The sequence below is a fragment of the Lithobates pipiens genome, unplaced genomic scaffold, assembly GCF_037356315.1.
Source record: "Lithobates pipiens isolate NorthernLeopardFrog02 unplaced genomic scaffold, aLitPip1_a1.2 Scaffold_19, whole genome shotgun sequence".
In the NCBI taxonomy this organism is placed as follows: Eukaryota; Metazoa; Chordata; class Amphibia; order Anura; family Ranidae; genus Lithobates; species Lithobates pipiens.
The window spans coordinates 42,058,743-42,073,898 of record NW_027507764.1 but is presented as its reverse complement, the minus strand read 5'-3'; the positions used below and the strand labels follow the sequence as shown (position 1 = coordinate 42,073,898).

Here is a 15,156-nt window from a genome sequence, read left to right as displayed (position 1 = left end):
AAAGTTTGACGCCATTCCACGAGCGGGCGCAATTTTGAAGCGTGACATGTTGGGTATCAATTTACTCGGCATACCATTATCTTTCACAGTATAAAAAAAAATTGGGCTAATTTTACTGTTGTCTTATTTTTTTATTCAAAAAAGTGAATTTTTTCCAAAAAAAGTGCGCTTCTAAGACCGCTGCGCAAATACGGTGTGAAAAAAAGTATTTCAATGACCGCCATTTTATTCTCTAGGGTGTTAGAAAAAAAACAATATAAAATGTTTGGGGGTTCTAAGTAATTTTCTAGCAAAAAAAACAGTTTTAAACATGGAAACACCAAGTCCGAAAAAGAGGCCTGGTCCTTAAGTGGTTAAAGAGAAAGTAAACCTTGTATTCTTCGTACCTATAGGTAAGCCTAGAATAAGGCTTACTTTTAGGTACTGTAAATGTCTCCTAAACGCATACCATTTAGAAGATATTCACTGTTTACTGCACCAATGACGTCATCGGCGCATGCGTTCTCAAGGAATGGCCGCTGATGCCATTTCTTCAGAAGCCTGTGCCGTGGCTCCTGGGCACATGCATGGGAAGGAAGATGGGTGAAGATGGATGCGGCCTCGAGCGAGGACTGCAGGTTGTTTGCAGGTAAGTGTCACATAATGTGCTAGTATGCCATGCATACTAGCACATTATGCCTTTACGTCTAGGTAAGAAAAAAAGAAGAAAAAAAAAACACCAGGTTTACTGTTTACTGTTTGCTTCCACCATGGCTTCCCATTTAGACTTTTCTATGGTCGGATTAAAGGAGAAGTACAGCCAAAGCTCGTTTGGCAGTACTTCTCCTGTGGATCACAGAAGTTCAGTTCGTTCTGCACTCCTGTGACGTCACAGAGCCAATGCAGGCCCAGGCAAGATCTTGAGAACAGAGCCTGGACCGGCAAACCCAGGCCAGCCTCTCAGTGAGCTGCTGAGCGCCTGAGCCGGCCGCTCCCGCCCCATCCACAGCCCAGCGCTCCAGTGAGCCCCGGGGGGCAGAGCAGAGAGCCGGTGACTGACAGCCACCAGCTCTCTGCTCACAGAGCTGTGAGAACCAAGCGATCGCTGGTGTTTAATCGCTCGGTTCTCAGTGTTAGCCCTTGTAAACACGGTCAGAGATCCGATGGAATGTGTCCGATCGGACCGTTTTGTCAGATAATCCGACTGTGTGTAGTCTCCATCGGACTGTTTCCATCGGAGTATCCGACGGACCAAGTTTTCCAACTTGTCGGTAAAATTTTCTGACAACATGATCCGATCGGACCTTGTCCGACCATGTGTAGAGAATTCCCATCGGACAAAGTGCCACGCATGCTCAGATCAAATTCCTACACCAAAGCTATTGGCTACTAGCCTGAACGTAGTCCCGTCGTAACGAAATAACGTCATCACATTCTGAACGATCGGATTTTCCGACAACTTTGTCCGACCGTGTGTATGCAACAGTTTCGGACAAAATCCGTCGGACAAAATCCGACCGAATGTCCGACCGTGTGTACAAGGGCTTAGAGGTGTCAGGGGACCCATACCCAAAAACCCATACATCTATTTTAATATTCTGCTTTATGTCATTGATGACTACCACTTCTGGGATGTCATGTATCCACCATGTTCTTCTTCTTCCATTCCCTTGCTTTACCTTTCTCTCTTCCGCAACCCTACAGGGCTCCTCTCCTGCCATAATTCTTGTGATATGGCCACAAATTTAACATTTTTTCTCCAACTGACCTACTTTTGCATCATCCTTGCAGCACTTCTTCCATGTCCGTCCAGCTGATTTTCAAGATCCTCCCGTAGAGCCATAATTTGGAGACTTGTGATCTTCCCTATTAGAGACATTCAACGGAAAACCTTTTTTTATACAATAATAGAAAATGTATATTAGCGCTTACAATTTTTGCTCACATGTGTATAGGAAGAAAAGAACTTTAAGAAGACTACGCATCCTTCTCACCGGTATAGCTAGCCTGCCCCTGAACCCGCTACAGATCTTTAATCTTGTTTAATTTTATCCTGCGCCCTGCAGTTTTACAAGCGTACAAATGCATTATTGAAGAGAGCGCTGCCTTCCTGAGCACAGAGCCTCCTCTGTCAGGCCTGCACAGAATGGAAAAGTTGGCCGCTGCACAGAGAAAGGCATGCTTGTCCAAGGGGCCCTCTACAAGGTGGAATGACAAAAATGTGGCAAAGGTCTCATCCGCTACAGGCAGGGTGCGCTGCCACCTGGTGGACGGACCGAGCTACAGCAAAAACAACTCAGGGTTGTGCAGCTACCTGGCGGTAGAACAAGCTACAGCAAAAACAACCTTGTAAGCAATAATCAGGGCAATTACTAACCCCTTAATGAGATGTAGGGTTGATATTTGCCCTGAGTTGCTGTGTGTTCCCTCCAGCCCACGCAATTAGCATGCATCTGCAAAAACATAATAAAAGTGGGCCTTTTTAGTAAGTTTACAAGTATGCGTGGATAGATTCCTGACATGCCACAATATACAACAGTATAATAAAAGCTCCACCTTTTATCAATGAGGCGCTATCCCAGAGTACAAGTCTGGGAACCTTGCCTAGGCTGAGAGGATGTAACCAATTTCACAGCAGGCGGGAGGAAGCATTTTCTTATCCCCCCTCCCCCATTGATCGGTCATTCAAAGCAACAATAAAGCGACTTAAAGTTTTACATAGGAGCATAGAACTTCTTCCTTTGCATAAAAAAACTTTTTTGTGCAAACAGTATAGAGACACTCCAATCGTAACTTTCTCTGAAATATCTCCCCCCTCCACAGGGTGGCGACTCTACGATTAAGCATCTGTAGGTATCACATACCTTGTTGGAAATCCACGGGTCGAGGAGGTCTCCCTAGTGTGCATGGAGTGGGACCTTATAGTAGGGTTGCCACCTCATCCCTTTAAACTGAACACATGTGAATTACACACATTCTGTGGCTGATTGAGGTGGTAATTAAATTCACTTGGTGCCTTATCTGTATTAAATTAGCCTCAGAACCTGTGTAATTCATATGTGTTCGGGTTTAAAGGGATGAGGTGGCAACCCTACCTTATAGACACAGTGTGGCACAGGTGTTTATGGTGCTGGATAGACAATGTGGGCCCTGGGAGATAGGTAGGAGAGGGAATCTTCACTGAAAAGTGCTCCTGAGGAGCTGTAGACCACCCAGACCTAGATACCCTCAAGTAGCTTGTCATGACTAGTATCAGCAGACTGCTATAGAGGGTCTTGAACAGGTAGTAGCAGGCAAAGCCATTGGTCAGGAGGCAGGCTGAGTCAGTAACAGGCAGACAGTAACAAGCAGTTGGTCAGGAGACAAGCCAAGTCAGTAACAGGCAATCAGCAATACATTTTGGCTAGGACATGAGCTGGGTCAGTAACAGGCAGACACAGCAACAAGCTGTGCTCTGGAGACAAGTTGGGTCAGTAACAGGTGAATAGTAGCAAACCATGTCAGTAAGAAGCAGGCGGAAACAAGCCATGGTGAGGGGACAAATTGGGTCAGTAAAAGACAGCCAGCAACAAGCCATGGTCAGGAGACAAGCTGGGTCAGTAACAGGTGGATAGCAGAAAGCCAAGTCAGTAAAAGACAGACAGCAAAAAATCCATGGTCAGGAGACAAGCTGGGTCAGTAAAAGACAGATGGCAACAAACCGTGGTCAGGAGAAAAGCTGAGTCAGACACAGGTAGCCAGCAACAAGCCATGGTAAGGACTCAAGCTGGGTCAGTAACAGGCGAACAGCAACAAGCCGGATCAGTAACAGGCAGACAGCAACAAGCCATTGTCAAGAGACAAGCCTGGTCAGTAACAGGCAGATAGCAGTAAGCCAGGTCAGTCACAAGCAGATGGCAACAAACCAAAGTCAAGAGACAAGCCAGGTCAGAGACAGGTAGACAGCAACAAGCCATGGTCAGGAGACAAGCTGTGTCAGTAACAGGCAGATAGCAGCAAGCCAAGTCAGTACACGACAGATGGCAACAAACCGTGGTCAGGAGACAAGCCGAGTCAGAGACAGGTAGCCAGCAACAAGCCATCATAAGGGCACAAGCTGGGTCAGTAACAGGTGGACAGACTTGAATAGGACAGCATAGGTCATTAGCATATTAGCCTTGCAATGCTGGGTTTGGGGCCCAATGCTCACTAGGCTCTGCATACATAGATTTAGTGTTTTATTTTCCTGCACATGTAGGTTTCCTCATGCAGACAAAAACATACTGCTAAGCTAAAGTATATATTAAGCCAAAATGTTTTGATTTTTTTAGTGTTGAATAGAATGGAAAAGGAATAGAGACCCTGTCAGGTTTTTACTGCTACAGTACACTGGGCTCAGTTAGAGAGATTTACCATCACTTCCTGTCTGGCTGACAATGGTTTCACCAGACAGGAATTAAGGAAAGATCTCCAGTGGCAACACAGGCAGATGTAAAAAAAAAAGGGGAGATCTAAAATCCTTGTCATCATTTTAGTGTGGTCTGTGTCTCTGCTGCAGATTTTTCCTCACTTCCTGTCAGGTGAAAGTGTTGTCACCGGGATGGTAAGGGAGGGGAAATCTCTGTAACGTAGCCCCAGGTAGCAGAGTAATGCCCCATACACACGTTCGGATATTCCGACAACAAAATTCATCTGTTTTTTTCAGACGGATTTTGGCCCAAACTTGTCTTGCATACCCACGGCCGCACAAAGTTGTCAGAAAATTCGATCGTTCAAAACGCGGTGACGCACAACACGTACGACGGGACTATAAAGAGGACAGTAGCCAATAGCTTTCGTCTCGTAATTTATTCTGAGCATGCGTGGCACTTTGTCTGTCGGAATTGTCTACACGCGATCGGAATTTAAACAATTGGATTTTGTTGTGGGAAAATTTTAGATCCAGCTCTCAAACTTTGTGTGTTTTGATGGAAAAAGTCCGGTGGAGCCCATCCATGATCAGATTTTCCGAAGACAAGATCCGATCGCAAATTTTCCGGCGGAAAGTCCAACTGTGTGTACGGGGCATATTTCTTTTTTTTTTTCTTGCCACCTCAGCTTAATTGTTCAAGAGACCTAGGTCACATTGTCTCTCCTTATGTCTCTTCACAATTCCACATCATCGTGGCCTTTATAGATCTCTTGGATCCTTTTTTTTTTTATTTATTTATTATATATATTATTAATATTTTTATTCTTGTTTTTATTCAATGCTCTATGGGGCATATTTCTAATCTTTCTCCACTCTATCTAAAAGTTAAACAAAATTTGGCTGGCTGTACGCTTTAACTAGCCCCAGGGCATGTGTGAAGAACATGGACATTAGAGTGTAAGCTCTGCTGGATCAGGAACTATGTCAATGGTTCAGTTCTTGTCAGTCCTCTACAGTTACAACTATTCCATGCTGGGCTTTAGCACGGTTTTCATTTCAGATTTAGTGGCTCCCTCTACTGGTTAAAATATCTAAATGCAGGTTATTATGATTATTTTTTACAATTTGGATTGAGTAACGGAGGGTTATAACTCCTGTCAGTCTTTTTCTTGCCATCTGTAAACGGGGGGGGGGGGGGGGGGGGTTGGGGGTTCACTTCCTGTCTAATAACCTAAACAGGAACTGGGGGAGGAAATCTCTCCAAAGTGGGGGAATCCCTTGCTGTCACAAGAACCAGTGCCCCCATTGGAAGGTTCCCCCTCTGTTTCTGTTCTGGTGACAATCCAAAATTTGGGATTTTCTTTCACTCTTATGCCCTGTACACACGGTCGGACATTCCGACCACAAAATCCGCCTGATTTTTTTTCTGACGGATTTTGGCCGAAACTTGTATTGCACACACACGGTCGGACAAAGTTTTCGGAAAATCCGATCGCTCGGAACGTGATGACGTTCATTGCGTACGACGGGACTACATACAGGCTAGTAGCCAATAGCTTTGGTCTCGTAATTTAATCTGAGCATACGTGGCACTTTGTCCGTATCTCTGCAAACGGTCGGAAAAAGTCAGATCGGATTTTTTTTGTCGGAAAATTTTAGATCCTGCTCTCAAATTTTTTCTGTTGGAATTTCCAACGGAAAAGGTATGATAGAGCCCATACATGATCGGATTTTTCGACAATATAATCCGATCGGACCTTTTCCGTCAGAATTTCCGACCGTGTGTACAAGGCATTAGTGGTAATGGTAAACAAGACAAACAGAGAAGGTGAATGTCCTTAACAGGGGGGAACAGAGAAATAAAAACCTGATGGGGGTTCTAGCCCATCCCCAATTTAAAATTTAAAAATAAAAGTTTTGCCTTTAGTTATACTTTAAGAAAAAAAAGACTTGCGCTGAATTGCTGAGTTGATTATCACTTTAACCGATTGCCGACCGTATACATACGGCAGCAAGGTGGCTCTCCGGTAAAGAATCACGTAAATTGTACGTTATCCTGCACTTTCGGGTCTGGGGCGCGCACCCACGCCGTGGGCGACCTACTCCTGCTATGATTGGACACGATGACCACCAGGACCCGCTGATCGTTCAGGACAGAAGCAGAACGCCTATGTAAACAAGTTCTGTCAGTACGAAAGGTAGTCATCCTGAAAGAAAAAAATTTTGGGACTTTAAATGAGGCCGAATAGCCTCCATCCCTATTGACACAGTAAAAAACAAAGAGAGAGGGTTGGGACTTTGACGAAGCATGCGATTTTGGAGGCAAAAAGCAGAAGAGCAACAAAAACCAGATAATGTAAATTTATTAACTATAAATTAAATGTATAACATAGGGCGCAGAGATACACATTCTATAATCCATAATCCATCATAAGTAGTAAATATATTGAAGTATTGCACATCAAAAACATCAATCCCATGATTCATACATCAAAAGAATTTAATTCATGTATAAACATATTGCACATAGTAAAAATCAATGAAGTTGAATAAAAACATTACAGAGTCTAGTAAAACTGCGTGTTTGAATGTAATTTGTAGTATTTAAATCTCTACGCGTTTCGTGGCTACATTGCCACTCATCAAGAGCTGACATATGATGAATATCTGTGGGACGAGAAATGGTGTGCCAACAATTAGTCAAGTTTATATAATAAATAAGAAAAAAATTGAGGAAAAGAGCAATGTGTCCAAGTCGAGCGCCCATACTTACGGGTCAAGTAATGGCAGGAGGCGCAACTAGGGGCATCGGAGGTAGCCGGGAGTATCATCCGATACGGGAGCTGAGGCGGACAGAGCGTACGGTATCGCGATGAGGCAGTGTACCATGAATATAAACCAAAAAGTGATCATCACCCTAGGATGAATGGTTACATGTGTGAGTGTAAAAATTAAGACATCTAAATGACTGTGGTGTGATGTGAATTGGGTTAAAAATTAGTGTGGCACAATTAAAGGAATGTAAGATAGTGAAATCATGTTGAGATCAATAAAGATGCTCCAACAGTGGTGAACACCATCGTGTATGAATAAAAATTTAAAATTAAAAAATTATTCAATTAAAAATTGAACTTAAACAAACCAAAAGCAAAAAAGGTGAGTGTTAAAAACAAAACCCATGAAATGAGTGTACTGTGAAACAATACCTGGATATATTGAACATAATGTTCATTCCATCTAAGTGCATTGGACTATCAAAGACAACAATCGCCATACTAATAGTGTCCGCTAGTCTTGTGCCGAGGTTGTTTGTGCCTCACCGCGGCCGCACGATGCCGCCAACGTCACGCTGGCAATCCGAGTAGGAGGGGGCAGCGTCGTCTCCCGAGGGAGTCAGCCCCCCGGCAAGCGGCGCCAAAAGCTAGCTCTCTCCCAACAAGGCGCCAGGTAAATACACGGCGCCCACCTGATGACGTCAATCGGCGTCAGTCATATGGCGTCGGATGCGTGACGTCGATGCGCAGCGGAGAAACCACCCAATCCCCCATCAGGGAGGAAGGGCGGAAGCCCCGGTGCGCATCGCAGCTCCCATAGTCAGAGGGAAACACCAACCACAGAACCAAAGCCACAGAGCTTGCGCCTCATACCACAGCAGACCCAAATTGAGTATAATAAAATAAAATAAAAAGTTGCACACACATTATCATGAAGGGAATTTAATCACGACCTTACCCTGCAGTATTGCAGGAAAAGGAGCTCTATTCGCGAGGAAAGAAAAAGGACAACTCAGTGCTTATTGCAAAAAATTGCTTGGTCATGAAGGGGAGTAAACCTTCATGGGCTGAAGTGGTTAACCCAGAAAAAAGACTCAGCTAGTCTGTATAGGCAGGGCTAGGTTATCCATTAGGCACAGTAGGCTTGTACCTATAGGCAATGCTATAGGAGGGACACCTGCCTTTTGGGACATCCCAGTCTATGTTACCTTAGAACTGGCAGCAGCCCCTGCATAGGCTTTGCAGGCTATTATTTTATTTTTTTAAATAAATTCTTAGCCACAATATCATTGCTACATTTTATGTTGTACTTTAAAACTCTTTAAATTACATTACTGGTTGAAGAGAATCAAAGATCTTTCACATAACGCAGTTCACCCTGTATGTTTTTTTTTTTTTTTTGCTGTGTTTTAGTTATCTGCATGGATAGGATGAGGGGTGGAGAGGATCTCTATTAGTAGAGGAGATAATCAAATTATTACTTCAAGATCGCTGCTAGGCCAGCTTTACAAATGCACAGACGTATTAACCAATCAGGTTACACCTTTCATTTCTTTAGAACTGATCAGTGGTTGTGTTCTATTTTCACCAATAAGGATTGGTGGGGGGAGTGAAATCGGCAATGCAGATATCCCAAGTCTTCCGTGATTCGCGAGAGTCTCCCACATTTGGCTGCGGGCTCCCAGACACCCGCGAGCGTCGGGTGATCTCCCCAGGCTGGGCCTGTCACTCAGCCACAGACGGAAGACAGAGCAGCCCGAGCAGCAGCCATTGACCGTCTCCTGTAGTATGTCTGCAATCACTGACCATCTCCTGTAGTATATCTGCAGTCTCTGACCATCTCCTGTAGTATATCTGCAGTCTCTGACCATCTCCTGTAGTGTGTCTGCATTCTCTGACCATCTCCTGTAGTGTGTCTGCAGTCACTGACCATCTCCTATAGTATGTCTGCAGTCTCTGACCATCTCCTATAGTATTTCTGCAGTCTCTGACCAACTCCTATAGTATGTCTGCAGTCTCTGACCATCTCCTGTAGTATGTCTGCAGTCTCTGACCATCTCCTATAGTATTTCTGCAGTCTCTGACCATCTCCTGTAGTATGTCTGCAGTCTCTGACCATCTCCTGTAGTATGTCTGCAGTCTCTGACCATCTCCTGTAGTATGTCTGCAGTCTCTGACCATCTCCTGTAGTATGTCTGCAGTCTCTGACCATCTCCTGTAGTATATTTGCAGTCTCTGACCATCTCATGTAATATGTCTGCAATCTCTGACCATCTCTCAGCCATAGACAAAAGACAGAGCAGCCCGAGCGGCCGAACTCCATTCGGCCACTGAGGCTGCTCTGTGTTCTGTCTATGGCTGAGTGACAGAAGGATGCAAGGCCGATCCTGAACGGGTGCACCCAGGCGCCGCGAGCTTGATGCAAAGGTGTGTGTGTGTGTGTGGGGGTGGGGGGGTTACAGCCCATACTGCTGTCCCCAGGCTGCTTTGGCTGCTATATGGGTACTTTTTTCGGTTGGGTCCAGCCGATTCAACAGGGAAGAAAGGGTGATCTGCAGGCTGTAACAATTAAAATAAAATAAAATAAACTTCCCCCTGTCAAGCAAACTCTTTCTCCACTTTCAGGTGCCTCTGCACCATAATCACCTGTGCGACAAGAACATGACAGTCTAGGCCTCTTCTATATCAATCCGCTGGGCAGACTGGGCTGTCATGTACTTGTTGCACAGGTGATTACTGCGCAGCGGCACTCGGAAGTTGAGAAAGAGTCCACTTGACTAGGGAAAGTTTTTTTATTTTCTTTTAATTGCTACAGCCTGCAGATTATGGCACCCAGTCTCTGACTGGGATGGCTCATCGGCCCCAGCAGCCAGACCCCAGGACCAGCAGCCAGAACCTTGGCCCCAGCAGCCAGACCCAAGGACCAGCAGCCAGACCCTTGGCCCCAGCGGCCAGACCCCTGGCCCCAGGACCAGCAGCCCAGCTCCAGCAGTCAGACCCTTTGCCCCATTGCAGCTAGACCCCAGGACCAGAAGCCAGACCCTTGCCCCAGCAGCCAGACCCAAGGACCAACAGCCAGACCCCTGGCCCCAGGACCAGCAGCCCAGCTCCAGCAGTCAGACCCTTGGCCCCATTGCAGCCAGACCCCAGGACCAGCAGCCAGAACCTTGGCCCCAGCAGCCAGACCCAAGGACCAGCAGCCAGACCCTTGGCCCCAGTGGCCAGACCCCTGGCCCCAGGACCAGCAGCCCAGCTCCAGCAGTCAGACCCTTGGCCCCATTGCAGGTAGACCCCAGGACCAGCAGCCAGACCCTTGGCCCCAGCAGCCAGACCCAAGGACCAGCAGCCAGACCCCTGGCCCCAGGACCAGCAGCCCAGATCCAGCAGCCAGACCCTTGGCCCCAGCAGCCAGACCCCTGTCTCCAGCAGCCGGACCCCTGGCCCCAGCAGCCGAACCCCATGCCCCAGTAGCCAGACCCCAGCAGCCAAAAGAAAGGACAAGCAGCCCGGGCCCAGCAGCCAGACCCCAACAGCCAAACCCCAGGAGCAGCAGCTGGGCACAGCAGCCCATCTCCAGCAGCCAAACCCTTGGCCCCAGCAGCCAGACCCCAGGACCAGCAGCTTAGTCCCAGAAGCTGTGTGATCAGGCTGTATTCTATGGGCACTAGTAAGGCTGCATTTCATGGGCACTGGTATAGCTGGATTTTATTGGGGGGTCTTTGCCAGCACAAAACGTCATCTCCCTGAAATTAGTTTTTGCAGGTTGGGATGACTGCCAATGTTGCTGTTCATTGCAGACCATGGAGAACTCCCACTGCAGTGAGGATGGTATGGTGTCACCGGCACCCAGAACACAATGGCTACTCCCAGGGACACTTATTTTTAGATATATTCTTTTTTTTTATCAGTGTATTATTATATCCAGGACCCATTCACTGTAACTCCCATCACTGAGTTTTACTGGGTCAACCTTATTAATATAGTGGGCCTCAAGTGCAGGCTCTGACATCACCAAAGGGCCATACATATCATAAAATTAAATTTTCAGTGAATGTAATGCAACAGAAAGCTGTCAAAGACTGCAGACATACAACAGGAGATTGTCAGAGACTGCAGACATACTACAGAAGATGGTCAGAGACTGCAGACACACTACAGGGGATGGTCAGAGGTTGCAGACAGGATACAGGAGATGGTCAGAGACACTGCAGAATTACTACAGGAGATGGGCAGAGACTGCAGACAGGATACAGGAAATGGTCAAAGACTACAGACACACTACAGAAGATGGTCAGAGTCTGCAGACAAACTACAGGAGATGGTCAGAGACAGCAGACATACTACAGGAGATGGTCAGAGACTGCAGACATACTACAGGAGATGGTCAGAGACTGCAGACACACTACAGGAGATGGTCAGAGAAAGCAGACAAACTACAGGAGATGGTTAGAGACTGTAGATATACTTCAGGAGATGGTCAGAGACAGCAGACACACTACAGGAGATGGTCAGAGGCTACAGACAGGATACAGGAGATGGTCAGAGACTACAGACACACTACAGAAGATGGTCAGAGTCTGCAGACAAACTACAGGAGATGGTCAGAGACTGCAGACATACTACAGGAGATGGTCAGAGACTGCAGACAAACTACAAGAGATGGTTAGAGACTGTAGACATACTACAGGAGATGGTCAGAGACAGCAGACACACTACAGGAGATGGTCAGAGGCTACAGACAGGATACAGGAGATGGTCAGAGACTACAGACATAATACAGGAGATGGTCAGAGACAGCAGACATAGTACAGGAGATGGTCAGAGACAGCAGACATAGTACAGGAGATGGTCAGAGACAGCAAACATACTACAAGAGATGGTCAGAGACTACAGAAATACTACAGGAGATGGTCAGAGACTGCAGAATTACTATAGGAGATGGTCACAGACTGCAGAATTACTACAGGAGATTGTGGGAATTGTGTGTGTAAGGGTTAATTCTTCTTAGGTGTCTCGACGATCAGTGAGAAACTGTCGGATAGGGATGAGCCGATCGGTTCGGTTCGCACCAGAACCTGCAAACAGACCAAAAATTTGCGTAAACTTTAGAACCCCGTTACAGTCTATGGGACTGGAACGTTCAAAATCAAAAGTGTTAATTTTAAAGGCTAATATGCAAGTTATTGTCCTAAAAAGGGTTTGGGGACCCGGCTCCTGCCCCAGGGGACATGTATCAATGCAAAAAAAGTTTTAAAAATGGCCGTTTTTTTTCGGGAGCAGTGATTTTAATCATGCTTAAAGTGAAAAAAAAGTGAAATATTCCTCTAAATGTTATGCCTGGGGGTGCCTATAGTATGCCTGTAAAGTGGCATGTGTTTCCAGTGCTTAGAACAGTCCCTGCACAAAATGACATTTTTAAAGGAATAAACGTCATTTAAAACTGCTTGCGGCTTTCATGTAATGTCGGATCCCAGCAATATGGATGAAAATCATTGAGACAAACGGCATGGGTACCCCCCCAGTCCATTACCAGGCCCTTTGGGTCTTGTATGGATATTAAGGGGAACCCCGTACCCAAATAAAAAAAAAGGAAAGGCAGGAGACCCCCAGGCCCTATATACTCAGCAGTATACAGGCGGTGAAACAAGACAGGGACTGTGTAGGGTTGTTGTTAAGTAGAATCTGTTTGTAATTTTGAACTGGTACATTTTTAAAGTGTAGCTCCAGTCAAAAAATAAATTTTTAAGCTTTTTGGAAAACATAGGGAAGGGTTATCACCCGGTAACATTTTTTGCTGTCTGTGCACCTCTTCAGAAGATTTCACCTCACTTTCTGTCCCAATGACAAATGTTTTTAGTGAAACAAGGATTGGTGATAAAGCATCAGTGGAGAGGAGAAACGTTTTTCCCATATCAACTCTTACAGGAGAGAATTTCCCTTCCTAGGGGTAGATTTCATCTCACTTCCTGTTGTCTCCTTCCGTTTGCAAATAGGAGACGTTTGTAAGTTGTATGTTTGAAAGTAGGGGGCTGCCCTATATGCTCTGCAGAAATTTGGGCCTAAGGTGTTGGTGTTGCCACAACACTGTAAGCCCTAAAAGTGACTCTTGGTGGGCGCTGGAACGCCCTGCTATGAACTATTATATCAAGAATTGTAATTACATGCCATTGTTGAACAGGGGCAGAAAAATTGGGCCTTTGGTGGTGGGGGTGTTGCCACAACAATTTAAGCCCTCACAGTTACTTTTAGTGGGCCCAGGAATGGGCCCTGCTGTAAAATATTAGATCAAGAATTGTAATTACATGTCCCTGTTGAACAGTGACAGAAAAATTGGGCCTTAGGCACTGGTGCTGGTGCCACAACACTGCAACCCCTCACAGATACTCTAGTTGGAGAGCAGGAATGAGCCCTGCTGCAAAGTATTGCACCAAACATTGTAATTACACACTCCTGTTAAACAGGGGCTGAAAAATTAGGCCTTAGGCACTGGTGCCACAACACTGCAACCCCTCACAGATATTGTAGTTGAGCGCAGCAACGAACCCTCCTGCAAAATATTGCATAAAAAATTGTAATTACACACCACTGGTAAACAGGGGCTAAAAAATTGTGCCTTAGGCACTGGTGCTGGTGCCACAACACTGAAACCCCTCACAGATATTGTAGTTGAGTGCAGCAATGAAACCTCCTGCAAAATATTGCATAAAAATTGTAATTACACGCCCCTGTTAAACAGGGGCAGAAAAATTGGGCCTTAGGCACTGGTGCTGGTGCCACAACACTGCAACCCCTCACATATACTCTAGTTGGAGCGCAGGAATGAGCCCTGCTGCAAAGTATTGCATCAAAAATTGTAATTAAATGCCCCTGTTAAACAGGGGCTGAAAAATTGGGCCTTAGCCACTGGAGGAAGAGGATAGTCACTCAGCATAACAGTATAGTCACTCAGCATCAGCATAGGCAGTCTTGAAGGGATCTGACATTTAATAAAAAATGATTCAGGTGCATTAGCATCAGGTGCTTGGTAGCTGGTGGTGAACCAAGACTGATTCATTTTTATGAAGGTCAGTCAATCAACCGAGTCGGTGGACAGGCGCACCCTGTGATCGGTTACAAAGCCTCCAGCAGCACTGAATGTGCTGGATGCAGGACAGGCCAGTAGCTCAATTGCATACTGTGCAAGCTCTGGCCAGTGATCCATCCTCAAGACCCAGTAACCCAGAGGATTTTCGGTGGGAAAGGTGTCTAAGTCTGATCTTGCCCCTAGGTATTCCTGCAACATGTAAATCAGACACTGGCGATGGTTGCTGAAACCGATCATACCTTGGGGCTGTGGACTAAAAAATTGTCTGAACGCATCGGTCAGACAGCCACCTTCTCCACTGCTCCTTCTGTGACTGACCGAAGCCTCAGCAACATATTGTCCAGGACCAGGAATTTGTAACCTCCCAGTCTCTGGGAATGCCTTGCACAGACCTTTCTGCAAGGCCTCCCAAAGATGTTTCATCCTCTGCTCCCTCTGCGACGGCAAGCTTACCCTTGTAACGTGGATCAAGGAGGGTTGCCAGCCAGTAAAGATCCCTCTCCTTGATTTGACGAATACGAGGATCCTTCTGCAGGCTTTGCAGGATCAGGGAGGCCATGCAACGTAGGTTAGCTGAGGCATTCGGTCCGGAGTCCTCTGGGTCACTAAGGACGACATGATCCACAGCCACCTCCTCCCAGCCACGTACAAGTCCACGGGTTTCTTGGGACTGTAAATGATCTCTAAAAAACTCCTGCTGATGCTGAATGCCAGGCTCCACTTCCATGCTGACACAATCCTCCTCCTCCTCATCCTGTGTGATCGGCGGGCCAGCAGGAACACTGTCTGGATAAAGGGGACCTTGAGAGGAAACAAAGTCCTCCTCTTCCTGCCTCTGTTCTGCCTCAAGTGCCCTGTCCATTATTCCATGCAGCGTATGCTCCAACAGGTGGACAAGAGGGACAGTGTCACTGATGCATGCACTGTCA

The 15,156-nt window shown here is 46.2% G+C and overlaps 1 long non-coding RNA gene across 1 annotated transcript in view; it reads right to left on the bottom strand.

Moving 5' to 3' along the window:
- LOC143998195 (uncharacterized) overlaps positions 1-2,114 on the bottom strand; it is a 29,047-nt gene extending 26,933 nt beyond the window's left edge. The window contains exons 1-2 of the long non-coding RNA XR_013277775.1: positions 1,974-2,114; positions 1,748-1,845 (exon numbers count right to left, since the gene is read on the bottom strand). This is a non-coding gene — a long non-coding RNA (uncharacterized LOC143998195). The remainder of the gene's footprint in view (positions 1-1,747; positions 1,846-1,973) is intronic.
- Between the last annotated feature and the right edge of the window lie 13,042 nt (positions 2,115-15,156).